At 47.5% G+C, this 22,350-nt stretch overlaps 1 protein-coding gene across 2 annotated transcripts in view; it reads left to right on the forward strand.

The window, feature by feature from the left end:
- Positions 1 to 1,334: 1,334 nt before the first annotated feature.
- Positions 1,335 to 22,350, forward strand: part of LOC142258398 (B2 bradykinin receptor-like) — a 46,203-nt gene continuing 25,187 nt past the window's right edge. The window contains exons 1-3 of one of the 2 annotated variants that reach the window (XM_075330995.1): positions 1,335 to 1,993; positions 3,157 to 3,547; positions 4,228 to 4,319. The gene's annotated coding sequence lies outside the window, so the exon portion shown is untranslated. The remainder of the gene's footprint in view (positions 1,994 to 3,156; positions 3,548 to 4,227; positions 4,320 to 22,350) is intronic. The other variant, XM_075330996.1, reaches the window with a different exon arrangement.

A 22,350-nucleotide genomic window follows, 5' to 3' on the forward strand; every position in this document is an offset into this window, starting at 1 on the left:
AGTACACGGGTAATACACACAGTGATGTCACAGTACAGGGATAATACACACAGTGTTGTCACAGTACAGGGGTAATACACACAGTGATATCACAGTACAGGGATAATACACACAGGGATGTCACAGTACAGGGATAATACACACAGTGATGTCACAGTACAGGGTTAATACACACAGTGATATCACAGTACAGGGATAATACACACAGTGATGTCACAGTACAGGGATAATGCACACAGTGATGTCACAGTGCAGGGATAATGCACACAGTGATGTCACAGTGCAGGGATAATACACACAGTGATGTCACAGTACATGGATAATACACACAGTGAAGTCACAGTACAGGGATAATACACACAGTGATGTCACAGTACAGGGATAATACACACAGTGATGGCACAGTACAGGGATAATACACACAGTGATGTCACAGTACAGGGATAATGCACACAGTGATGTCACAGTACAGGGATAATACACACAGTGATGTCACAGTACAGGGATAATGCACACAGTCATGTCACAGTACAGGGGTAGTACACACAGGGATGTCACAGTACAGGGATAATGCACACAGTGATGTCACAGTACAGGGATAATACACACAGTGATGTCACAGTACAGGAATAATGCACACAGTGATGTCACACTACAGAGATAATACACACAGTGATGTCACAGTACAGGGGTAATACACACAGTGATGTCACAGTACAGGGATAATACACACAGTGATGTCACAGTACAGGGGTAATACACACAGTGATGTCACAGTACAGGGATAATACACACAGTGATGTCACAGTACAGGGGTAATACACACAGTGATGTCACAGTACAGGGATAATACACACAGTGATGTCACAGTACAGGGGTAATACACACAGTGATATCACAGTACAGGGATAATACATACAGCGATGTCACAGTACAGGGATAATACACACAGGGATGTCACAGTACATGGATAATGCACAGAGTGATGTCACAGTACAGGGATAATACACACAGTGATGTCACAGTACAGGGGTAATACACACAGTGATGCCACAGTACAGAGATAATACACACAGTGATGTCACAGTACACGGGTAATACACACAGTGATGTCACAGTACAGGGATAATACACACAGTGTTGTCACAGTACAGGGGTAATACACACAGTGATATCACAGTACAGGGATAATACACACAGGGATGTCACAGTACAGGGATAATACACACAGTGATGTCACAGTACAGGGGTAATACACACAGTGATATCACAGTACAGGGATAATACACACAGGGATGTAACAGTACAGGGATAATACACACAGTGATGTCACAGTACAGGGATAATACACACAGGGATGTCACAGTACAGGGATAATACACACAGTAATATCACAGTACAGGGATAATACACACAGTGATGTGACAGTACAGGGATAATACACACAGTGATGTCACAGTACAGGGATAATACACACAGTGATGTCACAGTACAGGGATAATACACACAGGGATGTCACAGTACAGGGATAATACACACAGTAATATCACAGTACAGGGGTAATACACACAGTGATGTCACAGTACAGGGATAGTACACACAGTGATGTCACAGTACAGGGATAATACACACAGTAATATCACAGTACAGGGATAATACACACAGGGATGTTACAGTACAGGGATAATACACACAGTGATGTCACAGTACAGGGATAATACACACAGTGATGTCACAGTACAGGAATAATACAGACAGGTCCTCACTTCTGCAGACCCTGATACATTCAGCTGTGTTTTAATGTTTCTCTACAGGAAGGTGTTAAACAGAAGACAATGTTGTCCTTCTCAATGATCCAGATGATGTTTGGATTCTTTCTACAGATGTAAAAAAAATGTTCTCAATTCCACTTTATGCAAATTGAAGAAGCTGCACAATACTAAAAAATGAAGATCTTTAACAGTGAGTGCAGCTCTGGAATATAATACAGGAGGTAACTCGGGATCTGTACAGGATCAGTAATGTAATGTATGTACACAGTGACTCCAGCAGCAGAATAGTGAGTGCAGCTCTGGAGTATAATACAGGAGGTAACTCGGGATCAGTAATGTAATGTATGTACACAGTGACTGCACCAGCAGAAGAGTGAGTGCAGCTCTGGAGTATAATACAGGAGGTAACTCAGGATCAGTAAAGTAATTTATATACACACTGACTACACCAGCAGAATAGTGAGTGCAACTTTGGAGTATAATACAGGAGGTATCTCAGGATCAGTAATGTAATGTAATGTATGTACACAGTGACTGCACCAGCAGAATAGTGAGTGCAGCTGTGGAGTATAATACAGGAGGTAACTCATGATCAGTAATGTAATGTATATACACAGTGACAGCACCAGCAGAATAGTGAGTGCAGCTCTGGAGTATAATACAGGAGGTATTGCAGTATCAGTAATGTAATGTATGTAGAAAGTGACTGCACCAGCAGAATAGTGAGTGCAGCTCTGGAGTATAATACAGGAGGTAACTCGGGATCAGTAATGTAATGTATGTACACAGTGACTGCACCAGCAGAATAGTGAGTGCAGCTCTGGAGCACTAGAGCAATCTATTGTATTTAGATGGTTGATTATCTTTGTTTTTTTCACTCTTTGTGCTACAGATTATTACACTAACAGCATGTTATATTTCCATTGTAGATTGATCATTTCTTCAGACTTGTAGATTTCCCCATGTTACAGTAATTATAGCTTTTCCCCAGAGTCATTCATTATATGAGTGATGAGGCTCCTGGCCCCGAGTGTTGTACCAGACTGTACAAGGAGACGAGGGGCCCGGGAGGGTGCGGCATATTCTGCGTTCGCCGTGTGGTTTGCGCTGTTGCTGGGCCCTGGATATGGACACTTTTCGGATGACTTGTTCCCCTTCTGATCACCATCTCTGGGGCCCTCTGCCCTTCCTCTGAGTATCGCCCTCCTGTGCGGGGGCGATGATGACCACCCAGCAGGCAGGTAATGATCACCCCATCAATCAGGCTTTATGAGATAGGTAATTAGGGAGGATTCTGACCCTCCAATATTTTTTCTGCACTTTTTTCATGGGTGGCCTAATTATATTACATATTTTGCTAACACTTTGCATTTCCCTGTTGTAGGGATTTATTTAGGGGCCCGTGCTCCAGATCCAACAAGATCCAGATCTACGACCCCACAGCCAGGCACCGGATTATCAGAATTGCTAAACTTCTGCATTTTTTACAAGAAAATACATGTCACTGACCGGGGTGGACACAGGCCAAAAAAAGGCCCCTGTGTGAGAACAGTGTATGGGCCCATTGCAGTCCAATAGCTCTGGATGTGGCCCCCTGACCTGCTGGACCCCTGTGCGGCTGCAGCACGACCCCCGCCTGGACATGGAAACTATTGCTCCTTCCAAGGAATATAGAAGTCTCCTGTCTTATAATCTTCCTTAGGCTTCGTCCCTGTGTGCTATGTCCTGATGAAGACCGATAATGGCAGTCACTGCCCATCAGTATTGTCACCCAGGTATTGAATGACATAGATTTAGACCATGGGCAGCTATGGGAGCCTTGAAATGAAGGTTGCCAAATATACGTGATGAAGATGGAAACCAACACCCAACTGCTTTATACTTCAATGTTAAAGCTCAATCCCCAACTGAGAGCTCATTCTAATATCAACAGTTTAATGAAAAAAATGCATCTGCTTCTTCCCCAGAAACAGCGCCACCCTTATCCAAGTGGCTGTGTCTGGTATTGCAGTATGAAACGGAGGTGCAATACCAGACTCAGCCACATGCATGGGAGGGGCGCTGTTGTGGGGAAATGAAAAAGCAGACCCTTGGTGTAATGTGAAGCATCTGGGCTCCAATACACAATCTGTGCATTGATAAAACTGGGGTCTTCTAATGTAACAGAGGCTTGAAAACCAGGGTTTGAGAGGGGAGGGGGGCAACTGGTTCCTCTGCGCCCCCTATAGCCGCGCTCCTGTAGGATGGTAGAACATAGTGTTAACAAAAGGAAACTCCTAAAAATGAGATCATAATAGAGAACACGTGTAAAACTCCAGAATATGGGCTATACACAGAGGTATATAGTGTATCTGCAGCGGCTGTGACCCCTCCTCTCGTGCAGGCAGGGGTGTGATGATGACAACTTTCCCTGTATAATTTCATGCTCACATCTCCCTCACTCCAAAACCCTCAGAGGAGCCAACAGCGACCAGAAGACCCCTGTGTCCAGGAGCGCGGACCCCCGGGACCCCCCTGCACCGCACACACAGTACGGCATTCATTACTGTAAGTAACATTCCTATTAAACACTTACTTTTTTGTTCTTAAGTAAAATCTGAAAAAATTGTTGCAAAATAACTGTCTTATTTTTTGGGAAGAAATCCATAGAAATTCATAATCTTCCCCATCCCTTCCTCTGAGGGATAGTTTTGTGTGTGTGTGTGTGTGTGTGTGTGTGTGTGTGTGTGTATATATACAGTATATATATATATATATATATATAGATATATATATATATATATATATATATATATATATTTCACTTTCACACTTTTACATTTTTTATATCTTTATTTACAGCCCTAATGTTAAGCACAAAAACCTATGGAATTGTTTACAAAATAGCAAAAGAATTAAATTCTTTTTGTTTTGTTTATGTGTTTGAGATATATATAATTATATACTGTGTGTGCGTGTTTATATATATATATATATATATATATATATATACACAGTATATATTTTTTTATTTCACTTCCACATGTTTACATATTTTCAAAATAGTGATAGAATTTATCTCTTTTTTTTATTTCTTTTTCTTGTTTTGTGTTATATGTATACTTCGTAATTAAAAATAGTCCTCCCTATTCCTCCCTCCCTGGGGGATAGTTTTGGCATATATATATATGTATGTATGTATGTATGTATGTGTGTATATATATATATATATATATATATATATATATATATATATATATATTTCTATTATTTTTACTGTCATTATTTATTTGTATTATTATTTATTTATTTATTTTAATTTCACACTTTTAGTTTTTTTTATTTATTTATTCATACCTCTGATTTTAAACACAAAAACCTGTGGGATTATTTACAAAACAGAAACACTTTGTTTCTTTTTTTGTTTCTTTTGTGTTATATGTTTGATACCTCCGGATACTTAATAACTATAAGGATATAAGGGTGTTATATAGTTTCCTCTCTGGGGTTTTCCTGATATTTACCTCGGACGGAAGGGCAATATCTACTCGTACAGCTTCATACATCATTTATAGGACTCAATAGTAATATAAAGACATTGTATACGATTTTTCCTGCGCGTCTGTATGTGGAATAGTCCGGTCTCATAGCAGGTAATATATTATATACCTTAAGGACACCCCTTTGGCAAATTCTGGTTGAATGCAGCTCTGTTCTGGAGCAAAAGGCGAGTGAAGTTTCTGAAACTTTCTCTTTAGTTTATTGCACAATTTAATGGAGAGAAAAGTTAAAATTTTACATTGGATGTAAGACATATGGATGGCAAATGTGCCACGCAGCAGCTTGTTTGCACGGCGATGCCTTTATCTAGGTGTCCATATGTAGAATTTAGAGCAATCTATCTATCCCTGCTCTTAGTGCGTTACCCTCGAATGTAATATATCATTTGGCATCAATTTCACTCATAAGAAGCCGAAGATAGCTTATGTCTATTGCAAAACTACAGCTCAGGGCATGCAGGGAGTTGAGACTATTTCCTTAATGAGAATGGCTGCCATGTAACACTGATAATGAAGACTCTAAAGAAAAGATGAGCGCAAGAGGGAAGTAATGCTGAATTGCAGAGTGCTCACCTGGTGAGGGATGTGTACCCACAAACACAGGAATTCGCTCAAAGATATGGCTGGTTCAGCTGCTCAGAATACAGAGATTGAAATCAGGAGATAAAGGGTTAAAATCCATGCTGATGATGGATGAGATATGATGATGCGAAGAGGATGAGCCAGGTATGTATATTCCCAATAGTTTATTAGGTCTGTGCGTTTCGAAGTATAAGCTTCTTCAGGAGTAGTTTGTGCCCTGAAGAAGTTTATATGCGAAACGCATCGATTAATACATTTATTGGAATATACTTACCTGGCTCATCCTCTTCACATCTTGTGCATCGCCAACACAGATTTTAACTTTTCATTTCCTATTTTCCATCTATGTAATACTGATAATTTCGGCAGCTCCCATCTCCTTTAAGGCCACGTTCACACTTTGAGTATTTTTTTTTCACTATATTACATCAGAAATGTTGCCCTTTTTTTATTATACTTTTCCTCTGATTTTGGCTTGTAAAATACTGACCGTGTGAACGTGGCCTATGGAAGATGCATATATGACTCTGCAATTGTGGAATATCCCTTTAAGACTTGGATGTAGTTTCCCCGTTGGTTTCTGCGTTGCGGTGAACAAATAGTTCCCTGTATTCTGCACAGTACGCAGCAGGGGATGAGGACTTTTCTATAATTTGTACCATCTGTGGTCATTTATTGGTGACCCCCGACCCCCCCCCATCTCTGCTGCTGAAATATTCAATAACAGAAGCCGCGAGAAACCACAACTCCCAAAACCACCATCCACATGTTCTGCCGGGTTTACAACACCCTGGAAAGTCATCAACCGCTGCATAATGAAAAGTTTTGCAACATTTTACTCTTATGTGTCAGTATTTACAAGATCTCCACTTGCTGCCAGTGAATAGTTATCAATTCCAAAACATCTAAAAGCTGAAAAAGAGGCCGCGACCTCCCACCTCTCACAGCAGAGGGTTTGTTTCTATAGCATGTAATCCTGTAATCCCCCAGCACTGACCTGTCTTCCCTACCTACAATGTATCAGTGCGGAATCCACAGAGGATACAATGGAGGGTAAAGGTCAGCGGAAAGAAGTGTTAGGAAAATAATATTTCTATTAACTCCCAGCAAGTAGGGGGAGACCGGCAGTGAATGAAAACACACAATGTGTCAGAAAGTTGCAGGACTTATTTACTAAATCCCTTCATTGGGGCGGGGGGCTGAACGCCGGGACCCTCACCGGTGCTGGCAATGGAGGAACACCTGGGGTACCTGCAGCGCCTCTTACTCTTTATCCATGTGAATAGGGGCAGGTGCACAGTCTGATGGTTCAGCCGCCGCCGTACAGACAGTTAGTGCAACAATCTCAGGAATGTGGGGGTCCTAGCGCCAAACTCCCACCCATTATTAAGTCATTTCATATCCAAGCAATATGTCATCATTTTATAAGATAAGAAAACCTCATTTATCTGTTCCAGCGCAAGCTCACACTCTGGGCTGAGATATGGGGGGCTGCAAGTTTGGGGGTCTCATGTCAGAGCGGTGGTCTCTGTGACACAGAGGAAACAATGAGGTCACAGTGATCGTCTTGACCTAAGGAAGAAGCGACGGCGTAAGGAAGACAAGGAGCTGACATACAAAACACATATTATGCATCATGATCTATCTATCCCTCTATCTATTATCTATCCCTCTATCTATCTATCTATCTATCCCTCTATCTATCCCTCTATCTATCCCTCTATCTATCTATCCCTCTATCTATCCCTCTATCTATCTATCTATCTATCTATCTATCTATCTATCCCTCTATCTATCCCTCTATCTATCTATCCCTCTATCTATCTATCCCTCTATCTATCTATCTATCTATCTATCTATCTATCTATCTATCTATCTATCTATCCCTCTATCTATCTATCTATCTATCTATCTATCCCTCTATCTATCTATCTATCTATCCCTCTATCTATCTATCTATCTATCCCTCTATCTATCCCTCTATCTATCTATCTATCCCTCTATCTATCCCTCTATCTATCTATCTATCTATCTATCTATCCCTCTATCTATCTATCTATCTATCTATCCCTCTATCTATCTATCTATCTATCTATCTATCTATCTATCTATCCCTCTATCTATCTATCTATCTATCTATCTATCTATCTATCCCTCTATCTATCTATCTATCTATCTATCTATCTATCTATCTATCTATCTATCCCTCTATCTATCTATCTATCTATCTATCTATTTATCTATCTATCTATCTATCCCTCTATCTATCTATCCCTCTATCTATCTATCTATCTATCTATCTATCTATTTATCTATCTATCTATCTATCTATCCCTCTATCTATCTATCCCTCTATCTATCTATCCATCTATCTATCTATCTATCCCTCTATCTATCTATCTATCTATCTATCTATCTATCTATCTATCTATCCCTCTATCTATCTATCTATCTATCTATCTATCTATCTATCTATCTATCTATCTATCTATCCCTCTATCTATCTATCTATCTATCCCTCTATCTATATATCTATCCCTCTATCTATCTATCTATCTATCTATCTATCTATCTATCTATCTATCTATCTATCTATCCCTCTATCTGTCTATCTATCTATCTATCTATCTATCCCTCTATCCATCTATCTATCTATCTATCCCTCTATCTATCTATCTATCTATCTATCTATCTATCTATCTATCTATCCCTCTATCTATCTATCTATCTATCTATCCCTCTATCTATCTATCTATCTATCCCTCTATCTATATATCTATCCCTCTATCTATCTATCTATCTATCTATCCCTCTATCCCTCTATCTATCTATCTATCCCTCTATCTATCTATCTATCCCTCTATCCCTCTATCTATCTATCTATCTCTCTATCTATCTATCTATCCCTCTATCCCTCTATCTATCCCTCTATCTATCTATCTATCCCTCTATCTATCTATCTATCTATCCCTCTATCTATCTATCTATCCCTCTATCTATCTATCTATCCCTCTATCTATCTATCTATCTATCTATCTATCCCTCTATCTATCTATCTATCTATCTATCCCTCTATCTATCTATCTATCCCTCTATCTATCTATCTATCCCTCTATCTATCCCTCTATCTATCCCTCTATCTATCTATCTATCTATCTGTCTATCTATTATCTATCTATCTATCCCTCTATCTATCCATCCATCTATCCTATCCGTAGGTCACTAGATCTTCACAGGAGCTGCTGGATCCTCTTCCATCCTCCATGACGACATCATGGAGCTGGTGGTTGTTAGAGACCTTGTGCTTCTCCATCTTCCATGTAAGGAGGCTCCACAGATGTTTGATAGGATTTGGATCTGGAGACTCTCAGCTGGTCCAGCACCTTCACCCTTAGGTTCTGTAGTAAGGCAGTGGTGGTCTTGGAGGTGTTTGGGGTCGTAATGTTGGAATATGAAGGGTGGGGATCATGCTCTGCTTCAGTTATGTCACAGGACATGTTTGCATTCATGGTTCCCTTAATAACCTGTAGCCCCCACAGCCGGCAGCACTTATGCAGCTCCAAACCATGACCCTCCACCGCCATGCTTGACTGTAGGCAGCATACACTTGTCTTTGTCCTCCCCACCTGTCTGCCACACGCTTGACACCATCTGAACCAAATAAGTTTATCTTGGTCTCATCAGACCAAAGGGACAGTTCCAGTAATCCATGTCCTTAGTCTGCTTGTCTTTAGCAAACTGTTTGCAGCTTTCTTGTGCATCATCTTTAGAAGAGGCTTCCTTCTGGGACGACAGCCATGCACAGCAATGTGATGCAGTGTGCGGTGTATGGTCTGAGCACTGACAGGCGGACCCCCCACCCTTGTAAGCTCTGCAGTGTGCAGTGTATGGTCTGAGCACTGACAGGTGGACCGCCCACCCCTGTAACCTCTGCAGTGTGCGGTGTATGGTCTGAGCAGTGACAGGCGGACCCCCCACCCCTGTAACCTCTGCAGTGTGGAGCGTATAGACTGAGCACTGACTGGCAGACCCCCCCCACCTCTGGATATGATGCTGAGCATGTGCACTCAGTTTCTGTGGTTGACCATGGCGAGGCCTGTTCTGAGTTGAACCTATCTGGTTAAACCGCTGTATGGTCTTGGCCACCGTGCTGCAGCTCAGGTTCAGGATGGTGAGAACCTTCTTATAGCCTCAGCCATCTTTATGTAGAACAACAATTCTTTTTTCTTAGACCCACAGATAATTCTTTCCCATGAGTAGCCATGTTGAGCTTCCGGTGACCAGTATGAGAGCGTGTGTGAGAGATAACACCAAATGTCACACACCTGCTCCCCATTCACACCTGAGACCTTCTGTAACACCAATGATCACATGACACCGGGATGGAAAATGACTAATTGGGCACAATTTGGCCATTTTCACTTATCGGTGAAGGATGATGGTAGCTGTAGTGGCCTACTTCTTATTTACTTGCTCCGCCGTGTGGACGTCTTACATGATCTGTATAATTAGTGGATACATTAACGCCCTGATTGATCATATAATGTAACACGTAATAACAGTTACCACTTAGTGACAGATCTACTGGTGATTTCCTCCATTACCGGGATTTCTGACATCTGCGTTCCATCCTCACCCCCGGGGAGGCAGCGGTGCATTAGCCGGGGAGGTGTGATGATCCCGGGCGTCTTCCTGACCGGTTATTAGGAAGTGAGGGTCTTGTAATTAGGATCATTAAACACATAAGAACTTGGAGAATTGGGGCCTCAGGTCCTTGAAGTCGTCTCCTGAGACGATGGTAAATGTGTTGATCTCTAATGGGCCCAGTAGTCTACCGCAGGGATAAGCATTGGAATGATGTTTTGCAAATGCCGTCAATCGCCCTTAACCCTTTAAGGACATTGACAAATTTTGTCATTTTCCATCCCTATTATCCAAGAATCATAAACCATTTTTTTTTTCAATCAACATGGCCGTATGAGGGCTTGTTTTTTGCAGGACGAGTTGTAGTTTTGAGACATTGTTCACTTTACCGTATGATGGTTTAGCATGAACGTTTTGGTCTCCCATGTCATTCATCTGTGGCAAAGATTGGGTTTGCTGCATGGTTTCTGCACCACACCAAAATACTCTCCACTGGTGCTAAGTATCCAGCAGCTGCACAGGCGCTCTCTACCATGAGGATCCAGCAGCTGCAAAGGTGCTCTCTTCCAGGAAGATCTAGCCTCTACACAGACGCTCTCTTCCAAGACGATCCAGCAGCTGCACAGGCGCTCTCTACCATGAGGATCCAGCAGCTACACAGGTGCTCTCTATCAAGAGAAGTCAGCAGCTGCACAGGTGCTCTCTTGCCGGAGGATCCAGCTACTGCACAGACGCTCTCTACCAGGAGGATCCAGTTGCTGCCCAGACACTCTCTTCTAGGATGATCTAGCAGCTGCCCAGACACTCTCTTTCAGGAGGATCCAGCAGCTGCACAGACGCTCTCTTTGAGGAGGATCCAGCTGCTGCACAGATGCTCTCTTCCAGGAGGATCCAGCAGCTGCACAGGCACTTTCTTCAAGGAGGATCCAGCAGCTGCACAGATGCTCTCAACCAGGAGGATCCAGCTGCTGCACAGGTGCTCGCTACTAGGAGGATCCAGCAGCTGCACAGGTGCTCGCTACTAGGAGGATCCAGCAGCTGCATAGGCGCTCTCTACCAGCAGGATCCAGCAGCTGCACAGACGCTCTCTACCAGGAGGATATAGCAGCTCCACAGATGCTCTCTACCAGGAGGATCCAGCAGCTCCACAGATGCTCTCTACCAGGAGGATTCAGCAGCTGCCCAGATGCTTTGTTCCAGAAGGATCCAGCAGCTGCACAGACGCTCTCTACCAGGAGGATCCAGCAGCTGCACAGATGCTTTCTACCAGGAGGATCCAGCAGCTGCACAGATTCTCTCTTCCAGGAGGACCCAGCAGCTGCACAGATGCTCTCTACCAAGAGGATCCAGCAGGTTTGCACTTTACATCGACAATCATTGATTTCAATAGGCATTCTGTAATACTTTATGCCTCCTGTGGTGGCGCTGCAGGTAAAATGAAACACTTGGCTACAAGTCCACTAGAAACTCCCCTGGATCTGAGGGAAGGAAAGAACTTTCCTGATGATCCAACAAAGACATTACAAAGTGTGGTTGGGGTTTTATGCATTGAGCCGTCATCGTCTCATTTTTTGGGACCATAAAAAGCTATTTCAGTTCATTTTTTTTTTTTTTTAAATCTATAGAGAACCTGTCATGTTGAATCTGGCGTCCCATCTGTGTGCCCCACGTTATAGAGCAGGAGGAGCTGAGTGAATTGATATATAGGTTGGTGGGAAAAGATTCAGGATAACCAGCAATTTATTGATTAAAATCCCTAGAGAGTCCAGTGGGCGGGCTTCTTTCAGTGGCTCCGCCCTCTAGACTCCTAAGCCCAGAATCAGCATGAAAAAAATGCCTGCACTATGAGTTATCCGGAATCTTTTCCCACAAATCTATATATTAATCTGCTCTGCTCCTCCTGCTCTATAACATGATCCCTACAGAAAGGATGTATGGCGGAGGTGACAGGTTCCCCTTTAAATAAATGTGTCCTTGATAGGTGGATGAAGGAATGGCTGTGTTCCTTTTGACTACCTTGGGTAATATTGGTAGACTATGCCACCCCTTCTAGATGCCATTATGTAGCTTTTTTGCTTGTATTAAAGGGGCTTTTTGTGAGGCAAACCCTGGGATATGAAGATGAATTATGACTTCCAGTCATAATCGCTCTCATCACTCCATGGCAGTGCCCCCTCCCTTCTTGTTCTCAGATGTCCAGCATCTGTGAAGGTGTCACATCCCATGGCCATCTCCTGTGATATGGAGATTAGGTGATGTGGGAACAATGGACACAGGATGACTCCCTGCCGTGACCCTGTAGTAGGGGCTGCTATCTAGTTAGCAAGCTTGGAAGTATCCAGACAGGACGACTCCAGTAAAAAATGGTTCATATCTCGCAAGCCATATTTCCGATAAATATGGCAACCATAAAAATGGTGTCTCCGCATGCGGACGATGCTGGCACACCCTTTTTATGGGAGCAGGACCTGGGGAAATACCCCAGGCGTGATATCAGCCAATGGGGAACTAGTAGACAAGTCATGAGTCCTCTCGTTCTGTAGCTAAATTCATAGCTGTCACAATGAGAGCGTCGGCGTCCGCCTACGACGCTCCCAGGCCAAGTTATGGCCATATTCCATGTTGTGGATTTTGTCCATAACTCCAGCCAGGGGTGGAGCAGTGCTCCCTCTGAGGTCACTAAGGTAGGAGGGGACCTGGATTTGCCCAGGTTGATAACCCTACTTCGGCCATTTTCCAGTGTTCTTTTGCTCGGGGGCCTGGTTGGGAAAGACCTGTGAGGGAGTTCCTGGAAACCTGGTCTACAGCGCCCCCCTGTGGCCAGACGCACAAGGTAACTGCTGGAACTGTGTATGCCTGTTTGTAAACCATGCTTTATCTGTAACTGTACTCTGACATATGTATATTCTGTAGATTCCCTATTGTATATATTGTAGTTTCTAGTGTGCTTTAGGCTGATTAAATTATATAATTAATCTTGGGCTGTTCTGTTATCTCGATCTTGAATCCCACGTCCGTGTGTTCGGCTAATAGTTACCGTGAAGCGGTTGGTGGCAGCGAGTTGTGCCAAGGATTATTGTGGGGAGGCCAGTGAGATTCGGGGAGGTTTTATATATTCCGCCCGCGGAGGTCGGGGGAATATATACCCTACTCTCACCGGGGACCCTTCAATAATCGGCATAAGTAGTATAGCGGCCTCCTTGCTTATTGTCGGGCAATTCCATAATTGGCCTGACTATAAGAGGGGCGCTAGAGAGCGCGTCACGTGCTCTGTCTGTCGGTCGGGAGGTATAAAGGAGGGGTGACCCCCACTTGTTACCCCCCGATTGTGACGTACTGGTAGCCAGCGCGGGGGATTTCTGAGTGACCCCCCCCGGTGGTTTGTGACATATTGGTGGCATAGCGGTGGGATCGAGATAATAGTGTGTGTGAGTGTGAGACCCATACTCCCAGACACTAAAGACTGCCTGCAGCAGCTGTGGCTGCTGGGGTCTTCAGACTAGCTCAACACTAGAGTGTCAGAGTGCAGATACTGTAAGGTGTGTGGAGGCATCAGGTGTCAGTTCTGTGTCAGTGACCAAAAGTCTGCAAGAATGGCTGATGGCACCAGGAGCAGAGCTATGCAACTGGCCAATGCTAAAGCAGGAGCCGAAGAGAGGGAGGACGGTGCTGTGGACAGTAATGAGGAGGTTGCCCACGAGTCCTCCAGGAGCTCGACGCCAGAAAACCGTTCTGCAGAGAACAGCTCTGCAGAGGACATCGCACAACCTGGCACTGCTGGACAAAATGAGGAGGAGCTCGCCCAAGGGTCCTCAACGAGCCAGATGCCAGCCCTCCGCTCTGCAATGGACAGTGAATCACCAGGCTCCGCAGCGGGCCGCAGATCACCACGTGGCATTCCACCGAGCCTGGGAGGCTCGGATAGCCTTCTTCAAATGGCTATGGCCCTTCTCCAGGCTGGAGACCAGGAGGGCTACAAGGAACTCCTGGCAGAGCGCAGAGCAGAGCGGCAGGCGGCGCGTGACGCTGAGGCTGCGGAGCGGCAAGCAGCGCGTGAGGCTGCGGAGCGGCAAGCAGCACGTGAAGAGCGACGGCAACAGGCAGACCGTGACCACCAGCTGCAGCTAGCTCAGCTCCGGCCCTCATCAGCCACACGTGACCTTCAAGACACCAAACTTCCAAAGGTCCGTGTTGAGGACTTCCCAGTGCTGGAGAAGGATGGAGACTTGGACTCTTTCCTGACTGCTTTTGAACGGACTTGCTTGCAGCACCATCTGGACAAGGATCAGTGGGCCAAATACCTGACCCCCCGTCTAAGGGGTAAGGCCCTGGATATCCTTGGGGACTTGCCTGCTGAGGCAGATCAGGGCTACGACACCATCAAGCGGGCCCTGATCCAACAGTACAACCTCACTCCGGAGTCCTACCGCAAGAAGTTCCGGACCCTGCAAAAGGGACCAAAGGACTCCTGGGCTGACCACCGGCGGGCACTTGCCCGAGCTGCCGACCACTGGACCCAAGGCCTGCAGCTTTCCACCGGACCGGAGATCCTGGACTTGTTCATCACGGAGCAACTCTTGTGGAACTGCCCTGAGGATCTCCGCCAGTTCATCCGAGACCAGAAGCCAAAGGGATCCACGGCTACAGCTGCCCTGGCCGATGACTACACCAACAATCGGGCTCCTGAGGCCAGGAGAGCAGCCACCAGCAGCACCTGGAGAGGGGGTAAGATGAATTCTACGACTGCCCCACCTGCCCCTAGACTGCAGGGGGTGTCCCCCTCAACTCCCCTCTCCAGGCCCGTGGCAGAGCCAAGACGGTGCCACCAGTGCAACCTACCTGGACACTTCAAGGCCATGTGCCCTCAGCGTCCCAAGGCCCCGGCTCCGTCCCCGTCCCAAGGGCCGCCCAAGGTGTATTGTGTGGGTGGGGGTGGTGGTAGGTCCCTGGACAGCTTCCAACCTGTCACCGTCGGCCGGTCTGTGACCATAGGACTGCGAGACAGCGCCTCGGAGGTGACTCTGGTGCGGCCTGAGATGGTGTCCCCCCAAGACTTGATCCCTGGAAAAACCCTCGCTGTCTCCGGGATTGGAGGCATTGACCCGGCGCTGCCTGTTGCTGACATTTATGTGGACTGGGGCGCAGGGCGAGGGGTGAGAGAGGTGGGGGTAACTGATCGGATCCCTGCAAACGTGCTACTTGGGACAGATTTGGGGCAGATAACCTCCCAGTTTGGGCCCCCCCCAAGGGCTGAACCTTCAGCCCGTACTGACATGACTCCTAACAATGTTAATGTGTTATCTATGAATGATGTAAGGGAGGAGGGAGTGAACTCTGATATTTCTGCTTGCATAGACACCATAGACACACACTCAGCTGCAGCTGTGACAGGGGAGGGGGTCAGAGAAAGGTGTGACAATGCCTCTACAAGTAACCAGCCAGTGAGCTGGGATCTGTTGCCCTCTGCAGGGATAAGCAGAGAGCAGGGTGCTGCAGGGGGAGGACCAGTGTGTGGGGTGGGGGCTACCACAGCAAATGTGGGGTCCCCAGAGATTTCACAGCGGGGTTCTGTTGCTGCAGGAGGGGAACAGGCAGGTGAGATTGGGGCCGGTCCAGGAGCGGAAGTGCTCCCAGGTAAGATCTCGGTGCATGCTTCCCCCACAACCGGGGTGTCAGGAAGCCAGGTAGGTCTGCCTGAACCGGCGACTTGGTCAGGAACGGAGGAGGAGCAGGCACGACCCACGGTCGCAGCGGCTGTGGCCGCTGTCACCCGCAGTGGGAGTGCTGGAAGCCAAGGGGCCTCCCGGAGGTCTGATAGCTCTTCCCCTTCTGACCAAGTGGCAGCCGAGTCAGGTGGAGGCCAGGACACAGGTCCCGGGGTACTGACTGAAGATGTGACAGTCTCGTCGATTCTTGCCACATCTAGTCAGGGGTTTCAGGCAGCGTTAGAAGCTGACGACAGCCTGAAAGCTCTTAAGGAGCAGGCGGCACAGCCTCCCTCGGACTCGGACCCGGAGCGAGTGGTCTGGGACCAAGGACGGCTGTACCGGGCCACGGTCCAGCAGGGTTCACCGGAGGCGTGGCCCAGGGACCGACAGTTGGTGGTACCCTATCCGTTCCGGACGGAGTTGTTGCGGATCGCACATGAGATTCCGATGGCCGGACACCTAGGGATCGCTAAGACCAAGGCCAGGTTAAACCAGCATTTCTACTGGCCAAAAATGGGGGCCGATGTGGTTGCCTACTGCCGTTCGTGTGAAACCTGTCAGAGAGTGGGGAAGGCGGGGCCACACCCCAAAGCCCCACTGGTATCTCTGCCAATCATCGATGAGCCTTTCCGGAGGGTGGCTGTGGATCTGGTCGGCCCGCTGGCCATCCCCAGCAGCTCCGGGAAACGCTTCATACTAACGGTAGTGGACTATGCCACCCGGTACCCAGAAGCAGTGGCCTTGTCGTCCATTCGGGCTGACAAGGTGGCCACCGCATTGCTGGAGATTTTCTCCCGAGTGGGTTTTCCCCAGGAAATGCTCACTGACCGGGGGACCCAATTCATGTCCCAGCTGATGGAGGCCCTCTGTAAGCAAGTCCAGGTGCGACATCTGGTGGCCAGCCCGTACCATCCACAGACTAATGGCCTGTGCGAGCGGTTTAATGGCACCTTAAAGCAGATGCTTAAGATGTTGGTCGACTCCCATGGGCGTGACTGGGAGCGGTATCTCCCACACCTGTTATTTGCTTACCGGGAGGTTCCACAGGCCTCAACAGGATTCTCACCGTTTGAGCTCCTGTACGGGCGACGTGTGCGGGGCCCCCTGGCCCTGGTGAAAGAGGCTTGGGAAGGGGATTTGGCCACCCCTGGAGTGTCGGTTATCGAGTATGTCATGCGCTTCCGGGACAAAATGCAGGCCTTGACGCAACTGGTACACGACAATATGGCTCAAGCCCAGGCCGATCAGAAGCGTTGGTACGACCAGAACGCTTGTGAGAGGACCTACCAAGTGGGTCAAAAGGTGTGGGTACTGGTCCCCGTACCACAGGACAAGCTTCAGGCAGCCTGGGAAGGCCCATACCTCGTGTACCAGCAGCTCAACCCTGTGACGTACCTGGTCACCCTGGACCCTGCCCGTGGAAGGCGGAAGCCCTTCCATGTGAACATGATGAAGGCACATCATGAGCGGGAGGCATGTGCGCTCCCCGTGTGCAACCTGCCCGAGGAGGGAGAAGCGGAAACCCTCTTGGATATGCTAGCCCAGGTTAGGGCAGGCGGATCCATTGAGGATGTGGAGGTTGGCCACCAGCTCTTGGAGGACCAACGGTCCCAGCTGTGGGCCACCCTACACCCCTTCCGGGGGTTGTTTACCAACCAGCCCGGAAGGACTAACTTGGCTGTCCATCACGTGGACACTGGGGATCATCCCCCGATCCGGCGTTCAGCATATCGGGTCTCCCTGGAGGTGCAGCAACACATGCGCCAGGAGATTGACGAGATGCTGAAGCTGGGGGTGATCCAGGCATCCAACAGCGCTTGGGCCTCGCCTGTAGTCCTCGTCCCTAAGAAGGACCGAACCACTCGGTTCTGCGTGGACTACAGGGGGCTCAATGCTGTCACGGTCGCCGATGCGTACCCAATGCCACGCATCGATGACCTGCTCGATCAGTTGGCCGGGGCTCAGTACCTGACCATCATGGATCTGAGCCGGGGATATTGGCAGATCCCCCTGACTCGCAAGGCCAGGGAACGCTCTGCCTTTATTACCCCATTTGGACTGTACGAGTCCACGGTGATGCCATTCGGGATGAGGAATGCCCCTGCCACTTTCCAGCGGATGGTCAACACCCTGCTCAAGGGACTTGAAGGGTACGCGGCCGCGTACCTGGATGACATTGCCGTCTTCAGTCCCACCTGGGAAGATCACCTAGAGCATCTAGCACAGGTGCTCAGGCGGATCCACCAGGCAGGTTTGACCATCAAGCCGGGAAAGTGTCAGCTGGCCATGAGCGACGTCCAGTACCTCGGTCACCGGGTAGGCGGGAGAACACTGAAGCCCGAGCCTGAGAAAGTGGAAGCCATCGCATCCTGGCCCACCCCCAGGACCAAGAAGCAGGTGATGTCCTTCTTGGGGACCGCTGGGTACTATAGGAGGTTTGTTCCATGCTATAGTAGCCTGGCAAAGCCCTTGACGGACCTCACCAAGAAGAAGCTGCCCTCTGCAGTCGATTGGACAATGGACTGCGAGACAGCCTTCCGGGCCCTAAAGGACGCCCTGTCCAGCCCGCCCGTGCTACAGGCAGCCGACTTCACGCGGCCGTTTGTAGTACAGACCGACGCCAGTGACTTCGGCCTCGGTGCGGTGCTCAGCCAGGTGGACTCTGCGAGCCAAGAGCACCCAGTCTTGTACCTGAGCAGGAAGCTGTTACCACGGGAAGTGGCCTATTCCACGATGGAAAAGGAGTGCCTGGCCATAGTGTGGGCCCTGCAGCGTCTGCAACCCTATCTATACGGGCGCCACTTCATCGTGGAGACGGACCACAATCCCCTCAGCTGGTTGCACACCGTCTCTGGGACGAATGGGCGATTGTTGCGATGGAGCCTTGCGCTCCAGCAATACAACTTCACCATTCGCCACAAAAGGGGCCGGGACCACGGTAACGCAGACGGGCTGTCCCGACAAGGAGAGGTCGCGGACGGGCGCACGGGGGAACACCGGAGTGTGCTGCCCCCTAGCGCCCTCAAAAGGGGGGAGGTGTGAGGCAAACCCTGGGATATGAAGATGAATTATGACTTCCAGTCATAATCGCTCTCATCACTCCATGGCAGTGCCCCCTCCCTTCTTGTTCTCAGATGTCCAGCATCTGTGAAGGTGTCACATCCCATGGCCATCTCCTGTGATATGGAGATTAGGTGATGTGGGAACAATGGACACAGGATGACTCCCTGCCGTGACCCTGTAGTAGGGGCTGCTATCTAGTTAGCAAGCTTGGAAGTATCCAGACAGGACGACTCCAGTAAAAAATGGTTCATATCTCGCAAGCCATATTTCCGATAAATATGGCAACCATAAAAATGGTGTCTCCGCATGCGGACGATGCTGGCACACCCTTTTTATGGGAGCAGGACCTGGGGAAATACCCCAGGCGTGATATCAGCCAATGGGGAACTAGTAGACAAGTCATGAGTCCTCTCGTTCTGTAGCTAAATTCATAGCTGTCACAATGAGAGCGTCGGCGTCCGCCTACGACGCTCCCAGGCCAAGTTATGGCCATATTCCATGTTGTGGATTTTGTCCATAACTCCAGCCAGGGGTGGAGCAGTGCTCCCTCTGAGGTCACTAAGGTAGGAGGGGACCTGGATTTGCCCAGGTTGATAACCCTACTTCGGCCATTTTCCAGTGTTCTTTTGCTCGGGGGCCTGGTTGGGAAAGACCTGTGAGGGAGTTCCTGGAAACCTGGTCTACAGCGCCCCCCTGTGGCCAGACGCACAAGGTAACTGCTGGAACTGTGTATGCCTGTTTGTAAACCATGCTTTATCTGTAACTCTACTCTGACATATGTATATTCTGTAGATTCCCTATTGTATATATTGTAGTTTCTAGTGTGCTTTAGGCTGATTAAATTATATAATTAATCTTGGGCTGTTCTGTTATCTCGATCTTGAATCCCACGTCCGTGTGTTCGGCTAATAGTTACCGTGAAGCGGTTGGTGGCAGCGAGTTGTGCCAAGGATTATTGTGGGGAGGCCAGTGAGATTCGGGGAGGTTTTATATATTCCGCCCGCGGAGGTCGGGGGAATATATACCCTACTCTCACCGGGGACCCTTCAATAATCGGCATAAGTAGTATAGTGGCCTCCTTGCTTATTGTCGGGCAATTCCATAATTGGCCTGACTATAAGAGGGGCGCTAGAGAGCGCGTCACGTGCTCTGTCTGTCGGTCGGGAGGTATAAAGGAGGGGTTACCCCCACTTGTTACCCCCCGATTGTGACGTACTGGTAGCCAGCGCGGGGGATTTCTGAGTGACCCCCCCCCGGTGGTTTGTGACACTTTTCATTGTGGACTACCCCAACTTGTTTGAGAAGAAGGGTCCTCCTGCTTGTGACACCCACCGATCAGCTACAATCTGCTGGTAAAACTGACAGTGTGTTCCATTTTCCTGCAGCGCCACCACAGGAGAAAGAGAGTATAGCACAATGTCCATTCACATCCATGTAATGCAGCACAGGTCGGGTCCTCCAAGGCGAGAGACGCCCTTTGTAACCGATCTCCATTCTGACCAAGGGATGAGGATCCTGAACAGAAAACCCCTCTATTTACCCCACAGTCCCTAATATAGGGATTTTCTAAATTGGACAACCCCTTTAAGTGTTTAATCAGTGCATGATCTCCAATTATGGATCTTTCAGTTATTATAGGGGGGTCCATCAGCAAAGTGGGTCTTGCGTCGCAGGGCATTTTTTAATAATTAATTCCTCCTCTGGGGGCACTGTAGGGAAATTGAACACTTGCAATCCGGTTCGTTTGCAGATCATATTTGATTGATTAAATAAAAGAACATCCAATGATCAGCTTCAAACAAAAAAAAAAAAAAATTGTCCGTAGCGGAAATGTTTTTTAATAAGGGCTGTTGTGAATACATTTTCCAGTTTGGGGCTCCCTCTTGTGGTCAGTGCTGGTGGTGCAGTTGATTTGTGGAATGAAAGCCACACACCTATGGAGTACTGGCAATCAGGTCTCTCAGATTGGGCTATATAGCTGAGTAGTTTTACTCCTGTTACTTGCCGGTGCTCAATGGATATCGTGTGTGTTAAGGACATTCTGAAACCAGCCCTGCTTTCTACCAGAACTCCTCTCAGATAAGTGGTCTTTGTACCTCTGCTTACTGTTTCCACTTTCTTGGTGTTTTTTCTGCTTTGATACTGTTTGATTCCTATTTTGTCTGTGTGGAGTTCCTGGTGGAATTAGATCATTCCCTGCTGGGAGTGTCTGTATACCCAGTTCCATGATTCTGCAATGTATTGTGTTTTGTCATGCTTGGTATTAATTCAGTCCCTCATCTATATTAGTGTTTTTGGACCCCAGTAACATCAGAGTGCTGATATAGCGGGAGAGAGGCCGTTGGGTCTTAGGGTTTTTCCATATCAGACGTGCTGGTATTTATTAGGGTTTTCACGGCTGCAGATAGTACTCCTTCCTAACCTTTCCTATAAAGATAGTTTGGGCCTCACCTTTGCTGAATTTGTTTTTCTGGCTTTGTATTTTGTTTTCCTATATCACTGTAACCTTTACATGTGGGGGGCTATCTATATCTTTGGGGACTGCTCTGAGGCAGATTAGCTTTCTTATATTTCTATCTGTGAGAATATTTAGTTCTCCGGCTTTGTCGAGACAACTAGGTCATCGTAGGCACGTCCCATGGCTACTTCTAGTTGTGTGTTAGGATTAGGTCTGCAGTCCATTAAGGATCCAGCCACTCTGGTTACTTTTTGGATTTTCGCATTTTTTGATCCTCCTCGGTCCCTGAATCATAACAAAGAGCACAGGTAACATAGACAGATGTAGCAGAGCTGAGACAGATGTAGTAGAGCTGAGACCGATGTAGAAGAGCTGAGACCGATGTAGCAGAGCTGAGACCGATGTAGCAGAACTGAGTTTGTCACCACTGTTGCAGTTGATCCACCTGCCGGTCTACGGAAGGTTACAGCGCGCACATTATGCAGTGTGAGAGATGACCGGTCCCAGCTCTGCTACATCCGGACTTTTTGTGTGGTTGCATCACTCTTTCCTCGCTGCTGTAAATAACATTATATGCGTTATGT

Source organism: Anomaloglossus baeobatrachus, chromosome 12, assembly GCF_048569485.1.
Source record: "Anomaloglossus baeobatrachus isolate aAnoBae1 chromosome 12, aAnoBae1.hap1, whole genome shotgun sequence".
Classification (NCBI taxonomy): Eukaryota; Metazoa; Chordata; class Amphibia; order Anura; family Aromobatidae; genus Anomaloglossus; species Anomaloglossus baeobatrachus.